Here is a 10,000-nt window from a genome sequence, read left to right on the forward strand (position 1 = left end):
CTGAAGCCTATGTGTAAATAGATAATTACCTAGATTGCCGTATACTGTACATTAATATAATTTATACCAGTTATCACTGTGGACAACTGAAACAACACAAAATAAACAGGGCTGTTGCTGGAAATATTTTATTCCTGTGGGCTATAGCCTACTACCTACCTACGTTGCTGGTACATTTTGGAACAATATAGCTACATGAACTAATTATCTTTAATGTTTTCCAGTAGCCTATCGTATAGTTTATATATAGCTTAGGTGGCTTGTGCATGAATATGACTTGACGTTTTGTAGCCTACATTTCTGTCAGTCTACAGTCTTTTAGCCCATCTTTACCATGATAACTCTAAGATAAGATAGAGAGACCAACCACCACTCATGCCATCGATGCTGAATTTTCGAAGTTTGGGCGTCTGACGGAAACTGATCAATCTGACCAACAATTAACAGAAAATTAATTTAGAAAATTTAAGTTGCGCTATTTGTTATTATAATGACAGCACGGCCTTACTATGTTATCATATCATTACATTATTGCAATTAATAAGTCATCATAATCATCATCGTCAGCATGGCATGTCACACATAGTCTACCTGCTCCACCACTGAGTTCTTATCATGTAGCCTCAACTAGGCTCTACACTCTCCACCACCTGCTCACTGTCCCTCTGCTCTGTATGCTCGCTTACATCCTCGTTCAAACTCAACGAACTTCAACATGTTGCTGACATATGCTAGCCTACTTGCAATATTGTATTTTTGAAGCTTCTACATTGGTGTTACTTTTGCATAATTGTCACTACCTGCACCCGCCGCAATTTCGCGTAGGCTCTGAGCCAAAATGGGGGTGGGGCCTGACGTGAGCTGTTATTGGATCAGTCGAGTGTCAATATAGAAATGTAACCAATGGGCCGCCGATTGTCCTTCCTTTGTTCCGATCGTTGGCCAAAATGATTACATTATATATATATATACTGTAGCCTGTTCTATTGGCCCAAAAGGTGCGTCGGCCTACCGGGAAAATGCCCGGTATGCCAGATGGCCAGTCCGCCCATGGTGTGGTGTGTTTTTGGTCTTGTGTGAGTGGTTGAGAGGAGCTAGCGTAGCGGCGGTAGAGGAGCTACAGTAGCGTAGCGCCAGAGCTCTTGGCTCATAAGGGGCAAAGGGGTGGGCTGGTGCTGATGGACCATTGATTGCAAGACTGCGGTAATGAGAGTTCTCTTCAGAGCTCTCAGCAGTTACACACATACACGGACACATGCAAGCACGTACACAACTCACACACACACACACACACACACACACACACACACACACACACACACACACACACACACACACACACACACACACACAAACACACAGGAAAGCACAAGCACACCCCAGCACTACACACACACACACAGAGAGAGAGACAGCGAGAGAGAGAGAGAGATGATTAAAGTGAGACAAACAGTGAGAGAAAAAGAGAGAAGAGAAACAGAGAGAGAGAGAGAAACAGAGAGAGAGAGAGATGACCAGGGTGAAAAACAGATAGAGATGGGGGGGGGCAGACGAAAGAGGCCCCCAGCCTCTCCTGTTGTTTACAGATTCTCTGGGGCTGGGGAAGCGGTGCTGGCGCCCTCTTTTGGTCCAGGCTGGCACATGCCCAGCGCCTGGCACCAGCTTCTGACAGACGCACGCAGAGTGGCACGGTGCCCACAGTGCAGCGGGTGAAGGGCTGGAGGTGGCGGATGGAGTGAGGCTCTCGGGAAACATGTGGGGGGGGCAGGCATTATGCCATCAACTTTCCACTAGCAGCTACACACACACACACACACACACACACATGTGAGGGGGGCAGGCATTATGCCATCAACTTCCCACTACCAGCCACATACACATACACACACACACACACACACACACACACACACACACACATTCACACACACACACACACATTCACACACTCATACACACAGACACCTGCACAGGCACAATCTTGTGTTGAGGAACACATGTTGTGCCCAGTGCACCTGTTGGAACACACTGAAGCCATACTTTTCATACTTCACATGTCATACTTCACATGTCATACTTCACATGCTATACTTCACATGTCATACTTCACATGTTATACTTCACATGTCATACTTCACATTTCATACTTCACTGTCATACTTCACATGTCATACTTCCCATTTCATACTTCACATGTTATACTTCACATGTCATACTTCACATGTCATACTTCACATGTTATACTTCACATGTCATACTTCACATGTCGTACTTCACATTTCATACTTCACGTCATACTTCACTGTCATACTTCACATGTCATACTTCACATGTCATACTTCACATGTTATACTTCACATGTCATACTTCACATTTCATACTTCACGTCATACTTCACTGTCATACTTCACATGTCATACTTCACATGTCATACTTCACATGTTATACTTCACATGTCATACTTCACATTTCATACTTTACGTCATACTTCACTGTCATACTTCACATGTCATACTTCACATTTCATACTTCACATGTCATACTTCACGAGTCACATTTACAAACACAGAGCCCTCAGAGAAACAGAGAGACCTCATGCATCCATACACACACACACAAACACACATACATATACAAGCACTCACCCACCTATTCACATGCACACACACACACACACAGACACACATTCTCATACACACACACACACACATGCACATGCACACACATATATACGCACACACACACACACACACACCCACACACACACACACACACATGCACACACACACACCCACACACACACACACACACACACAGTGATTCTCTTCATCATTTTCCTAGTGCTAAGCCAGGGGAGTAGTCAGATGAAGGGGCCATTGAATATTCATGGCAGATTCAGAGGCATGACTGAACTTTAACTTTGGGGTGTGTGTGTGTGTGGGGGGGGTGTTATTTATTGAGCAGCGTTCTCTCATATTTCCTCCCTCTCCCCGTTCCAGATGACAGGCGGTGGCGTGCTCATTTCATTCAGCCGGATTACGCCCTCTTGCTTTTCTTAGTCCCTCTCTCTTTCTCTTTGTTCATTCATGCTCTGTATGTTTCTTTTTCTCGGCCTGTTTGAATTGCCTCCAAATTGCAGGCGGTTCCTAATTGCGACAGATTCGCCCCCACCCCACAACCCGCGTTTTGCACCGTGAGGTTAATTTGAACATGGCTCTGTCGTTTTCAAATGGTGCCATCCATTGTTTATTGTGAAAAGAAAACAGAACAAAAACGCGCTTTTAAGAAATGGGTTCTTTGTGCGTTTCTGTGTTTATTAAGAATGATGTTGATCTTTGTTTCTTTGCAGTTGGTCTTTGCACAAAGCCAGCTCTCAGTCCAGCCTTTGTAGCTGTAGTGGTTTGACTTTTGTCAGCGTGTCTTCCGGTTGGCAGGTCTGTTCTATTCACATATAATGCCTCTCTAACAGCAAACAGGTTGTTGAGCTCATCTTGGGATTGACTGCATTGATTTCTCTGGCCTTGCCACACAGTGCCTGCCTGTGATGACTGCAGATGGACCGTATGGTGGTCTTCTCCTATGGCTCCTAAAGCAGTGTGTGTATGTGTGACCGTGTGTATTTGTGTGTGTGTGTGTGTGTGTGTGTGTGTGTGTGTGTGTGTGTGTGTGTGTGAGTGTGCAGTTGTGCCTATGGCTCTTATAGGTGGAAACTGAATGTTCATCGAGCGGTTTTCTGGAATGTCAGAGAAGCTCTGAAACAGAAGAGAACTCTTTCTCTTTCCCTCTCTCTCTCTCTCTACTCTTTCTTCTTTCTCTCTACTCTTTCTTCTTTCTCTCTACTCTTTCTTCTTTCTCTTTTTTTTCTCATTCTCTCTTCCCCCCTCTCTCCCCCCCTCTCTCAGCGTATGTTTAGTCAGGCACATCACAGCAGTGCCCGACAAGTTCTTTCCTTTTTGCCCAGACAAGTGAACAGGTTGAAATGGCCGAGACTTTTTTGAAGATCTTTTCCACTCCTTCTGGCGCATTCTCTCTCTCTCTCTCCCTCTCTCTATCTCTCCCTCTCTGCTTTTGGACCAGGTGTTCCCCCTGAGCAGGGGCAGAGCCGAGGCTGCTGCTGAATATGGATGCCCAGCGTGGCACAGCGTGGCGCGGCACAGTGAGGTGAGGTGAGGTGTGCCCTCCCAATCCTCTGTGGGCACGGGGATGAAGGTGCCTGGATAGTCTTACAGCCTCTCTTTGAAGACTGGATGCATCTTTCATGATGGCCTGTGAGGGCCAGAGGAGAAGGTGTTGGGGGAGGGGGGGGCAGTGGAGGTCAGTGGAGGAGGTGTTGGGGGAGGGGGGGTGGGCGTCTTGACCCATATAGGGTGGTCACACACCTCAACGCAACGCACCACACCGCCGACCCCCCAATGTAGGGTTGTGTATTGGAAAGGCCCTGGTGATATGATGCATGTAGTACATGGGATGCTATTCACCATGTTGTGGTATATGGGGGGTTTCTATTATGAAGTGCTATGAAGTACTGTGCAGATGCTTCCCTTACAGCCCTGCTCTCTATCCTTCTTTCTCATTCTATCCCTCTTTTTATTTCCTGCTCTCTTCCTGTTTCCTTTTGCTCCTCTCCCTCTATCTATCTATCTATCTATCTATCTATCCCTCTCCCTCTCTCTCTCTCAGTCATGGTAAGGAGGAGAAATGCCTCAGTCGAGCTTGCTGTGGGGAAGCTGCTCCAACAGGCTTGTGTTTGTGCTTCCAGTCCACAAAAGAAAAATAAGATAACCTGCACCAATCCATCTTCCCCTATATTGCAAAGAAACCACCACCCCCCCAGCTCTCCACCCCCCCTCCCCTCTCTGCCATGCCTCTCTCTCCGCCCTTCTTCCTCCTGGCGAATACAGGATGTGTAATGTAATGGTGCGTTGATTTATGGCAAGCGGTTGTTCTCGCATTACGCATAACTGATGTCGGTTTGAGGCCTGCTCCTCTCTGCCTTGCGCGAATGTTTACCATACACCCCGAGATGGGTCTTTACTCACCAGCAAGGAGCCGAGTCCGTCCTGATGAGTGAAGATTGATGGGAGGGTTGCCTTCCCAGAATGCAGTTCAACAGCAGCAATGATTTCTGCTCCGCTTCCACTCTCCTCGTTCGCCGCTCACCACCATGCAGACCGTGCGGGAGACGGGGGCTGACTCTTGGAGCGGATCGCACACTCACACACACACACACACAGACACACACTCACACACACACTCACTGACTCTTGGAGCAGATCACAGATCGGTTTTTACTCTGATTTGCAATCATCTCTGCTCCGAGGCATTAGCGCTCCCGACTGCATCCATTCTCACACTGACCAAGACTTATCCAGCACAGATCCACCAGCTCAGATGAGATGTCTGTCTGTCTGCGAGTCTGTCTGAGACTGATAACCTTTCGGTCAGTTGACAACACAAATGAAGACTGTGGCTTCTCATTACACAAGTACAACAAATATTTAGTGTTTATTAACATAAGGCACTAAGACCAGCATTAAGCCCTAAACATGTCATACGTCATCAACTTACCTTGTTGACGTATCCAGTGACCAGTATCTCCACTGTCATGTCACCATAACTGATAGTTATAACATTTTCACAATGTGACCTGCTGCTATATCATTCTTATGACGCTGAGTTCAAGAAAAGTGTTTCCCAGTGTCCTTTAGGGGAACCTTTAATGGTTCTACTCTGGGACTATCCTCTGGAACCTTTAATGGTTCTACTCTGGGACTATCCTCTGGAACCTTTAATGGTTCTACTCTGAGACTATCCACTGGAACCTTTAATGGTTCTACTCTGGGACTTTCCACTGTGCTAAAACCAAGGGCTCAATAATCAGCCCTGGTCTTCCAGGGATAAGGACTTGAAACAACTGCTTATAATGCTAATGTTTCTGCTTCCCATATGATGGTCACTAATAGGTTCTGTGGAGAACCCTCTAATAAGGGGCTTCTCTACATGACTGTTAGTCCCGTATCAAAGAACGTTGGATGAATAAACAGAAATGGAAGCAGCATGAATTGGAGAAGATATTGGGATTCTATAAAAGATTCTGCCACAGACAGGGAGAGGGTCATTGGTGTTTTTATGATAAGAATCTTCTTTGTGGTGGGTTTTATTTTTTGCTTGTTTCTTCTGTGGCCTTCTCTGGCCTGTTACCCAGAGCACTAGCATCCATTAAAGATGATTTATGCACAAACACACCAGTGTGGGGGGGTTATCATTGGGGGTTGCACCAGTGAGTGTGTGTGTGTGTTTATCTTGTCCTCTGCCAGTACAGGCAGTCAGGTGCACACACAGACACACACACACAGATACACCCAAATACACAAATATGCACCCACATACACAGAAATAAAAACACACACAAACTAATTTTCTCTCACAGAAATACTCAGAGGCACATGCAAACACACACTCACGTACTCACACACACACACTCACACACATATGCTTTATGTGTGTGCATTCCTGCATGCCCACGTGCACTCTCCACTATCTCACACCTATTAACACACACACACACAAGCATATCCTTATACACACACAAGTGCCTAATCTTTGTGGATAAGAGCCCTTATGCACAGGTGCAAGCTCTGTCTGTCTCTCACTCTCTCTCTCTCTCTCTCTCTCTCTCTCACACACACACACACACACACCTGTTTGGCCTCAGTAATGTGTTGGTGCCTGAGCTGGGCTTGGCAGCATACCCCTGAGGGTGCAGATGGAGGTGAGCTTCTCCTCCTCCTCCTCTCCTCCTCCCCCTCTCCTCCTCCTCTCCTGTCCTCCTCCTCCTCCTCCTCCTCTCCTGTCCTCCTCCTCCTCCTCCTCCTCTCCTGTCCTCCTCTCCTGTCCTCCCCCTCTCCTCCTCCTCCTCCTCCCCTCTCCTCCACCTCTCCTCTCCTCCTCCTCCCCTCTCCTCCTCCTCTCCTGTCCTCCCCCTCTCCTCCTCCTCCTCCCCTCTCCTCCTCCTCCTCCTCCTTTCTTCCTGTGCTCACCTGGTGAAGTATGCCAGGCCAGTGTGCCAGTACTCCTCGCCCGAGAGCCCAAATCCAATTACAGGGATCAGAAGGCTGAGAGCGGTCAAGCAGTCACACTCAAGCCCCTTCATACCTGCAGCTGCTGCCACTCGGGAGGTTTGTGTGTGTGTGTGTGTGTGAGTGTGTGTGTGTGTGTGTGTGTGTGTGTTGTAGACCTACTGAAGTATGGTTCTATATAGACATGTCATTGTTTATGTGAGGGTGTGTATCCGTGTCTTTGTATATGTGTTAATTTGTCCATGCCATTTGGTGAGTGTATGTATGTGTGTGTGCAGCCAAATTATTGTAGTTGTGTGTGTGTGTGTCTGTGAGTGCAGTCAGGAGCAGCAGTTAGGTGTGTGTGCGTGCGCTCAGGAGTCGTGGTGAGGTGTGTGTGTGAGTGGCAGTGAATTGGGCGCAGCTCTGAGAGGGGGTCGGCCCACACACCTCTCCTCCCAAACACTCTCCACAGTGAGGGACCACTTTTCTCGACTCCCTCAAAAACCTTTCAGTCTTTCAGGAATCCACTGCCCCCTCCCTCTCCTCTCCACCCCCCCACCCCCACCGTGCGTCAGAGAAGAGAGAGAGAGAGAGGGGTCAGAGACCCGTCAGATAAACAGAGTGGATAGTGATGTTCTTATTGAAAATGTAAAAATACTAAAATTAAAAAGTAAATTGCATTGTGGGACTATCAAATGATTATTGCAATCATCATTGCAAAATCACATACAAATCCCCCAGGCTATAGCATAGCATAGGCTATAGTATATAGTATACTTGGAACATCTCTTTAAATTGTGCTCAAATACATTTCTATGGAAGATGCTAGCATGGCGAGCTGGTTTAGCCAAGGCCTAAAGATCATGAAGGATAGTATGTAAGATATTGAGCCATGAGATGGGCAGTTTGAAGCCCTTAAAAGACGTGCACTGTTAATTTACTCACTGTTATTTTTATTTAATTCATCTTGAGATGTTTTAAGTTTAAATTTCAGCTCAGTGAAGCACTTAAAGGATCAACACTTCATTAAGTTACTTTTCTTGTAGAACTGTAAATCTACAGTCATAGGACAACCTATATAGGACAGTAACTAAGGAAGAAAAGTGAACCTGCTGCGGTGTTAAATGCCATGTGGTTGAACATTTGGGTGCACCTAACTTTTGTGCTGGTGCACCTAAGAAAAAAAGTTAGTCTGGAGCCCTGTGCCATTGTGTTCCATTGGCCGGGGTGGCAGCACCGCTGGAAAGGGAGCTGGAATATGACTGCCCCCTGTAGTCATGCCAAGTCAGGCCATCTCATGGGGCGCCGTAGTGTGGCTTTGCTCATGAATGGCCACTCTCCAGTGTGTGGTGTTGGTGTGGAGGGTGTTGGGGTGGGGGAGTGGTGGGGAGAGGTGAGTCCACGTTATCACTGTTAGGGCCAAAGAAAGTTGTACAACAAACTGAACAAGTCGGCTTCTTTTTAAACAGAACCTGCGAAGTTTCCCCTTACATAATTAAGGCATGACTATTGCCTATAGTGGTAACCGGGTGATAAGTGGGGTAACGGCTTTTAAGGTGTCCTGTTATACGGAATTAATGGACTCGGGCGGAGATCTTTGCCTTCCCCTCGTGCATTAATTCTGTATAATGGGACACCTTGGCGGCCGATATCCCTAACTTATGTTACATCATGTCATATCATGGTTATGTCATGTCATGTCATGTCATGTTAAATTATGTCATGTTAAATTATGTCATGTTATTTCATGTCATGTTATGTTAAATTATGTCATGTCATGTCATGTCATGTCATGTGGTATCACTGCTCCCCAGTCCAGACCAGTCAGGGAGGCTGGGTTACAGTAGCTCCTGTCCTTGATCAACTTCTGCCGACCTGTCAGCGAACTCGCAGGACGTCCACAGACCCCGTCCCTTATCCCTGTGCCGCCCAGCGAGGCTAAATCCTCCAAATGAAATTGCACTTGTGTAAAAAGTGACGAGAGGGAGAGATATGCTCGATTAAAATCTCCCCACACAGGAAGCAATTAAATTTCCGTCTGCACCAGCTCTGCCCGACAGTTTTTTAATCCCAGATATTCAAGCGAGCTGATATTATTCACAGTGAAGTTGTCTTTTAATCCCACTCTCTCTCTCTCCATCTCTTTCTCACTCTCCCTCTCTTTCTCTATCCCTCTCTCTCCATCTCTCTCTCTCTCCCTCTCCATCTCTCTTCCTCCCTCTCCTTTTTTCTCTTTCTCTCCATATCGCTCTCTCTCTCCATCACTCTCTCTCCCTCTCTCTCCTCCCTTTTGGGAAAATCCCTTTCTGAGAATGTGTGTGACATTGCACATTGTCACGTGTCAGTAATCAGACCGCGCCACACATCCGATGGGTCAGTAATCAGACCGCGCCACACATCCCATGGACAGAGAACTAAACGCAGGAACACTGAGCAGAGAGACCAGCCAGTGCCCCCTGACGGCCCCGTACCTGGCAGGAGACCATTCGCTCTTTAACATGACCGCGCTGGACAGCCACTTATGTGTGCGGATGAGAGAGTGGCAAGCCACAGCAAGTACAGGTACCGCCTACCAGTGGTCGCATCTTCAAAAAGATAAATCATTCTCCTTTCTCTTCACAAGTAACCTGCCTGTCCTCTGGGGGCAACTTCACAGGTCTACTGCTGCAGGTGTGAATAGTATCATGGATTCATTAACGCACAGGTGGGATCTGGCTGAAATGAGGTCTACATATGGAGGAGCAAGCAGCTCTCTGACTTGCTACCAAGTTGTTGACGGTGGGGGAGGATTTAACTGGCTCTTGCTGGAGGCCTTACACTCAAGTTTTGCTTATTTAAATATTAATTTTTGAAGTGGGTGGGGTTGCAAAAATCTTGCAAAAAATGTTTTAGAGTTTTTTTATTTTTTTTAACAGTTAATCAGTAAATGAGGACTCAAG

At 46.8% G+C, this 10,000-nt stretch overlaps 1 protein-coding gene across 2 annotated transcripts in view; it reads left to right on the top strand.

The window, feature by feature from the left end:
* The window catches only part of cntnap2a (contactin associated protein 2a), a 359,439-nt gene that overhangs the window by 288,268 nt on the left and 61,171 nt on the right, over positions 1 to 10,000 (top strand). The gene's annotated exons all lie outside the window — the stretch shown is intronic.

Source organism: Alosa sapidissima, chromosome 17 (genome assembly GCF_018492685.1).
Source record: "Alosa sapidissima isolate fAloSap1 chromosome 17, fAloSap1.pri, whole genome shotgun sequence".
In the NCBI taxonomy this organism is placed as follows: domain Eukaryota; kingdom Metazoa; phylum Chordata; class Actinopteri; order Clupeiformes; family Clupeidae; genus Alosa; species Alosa sapidissima.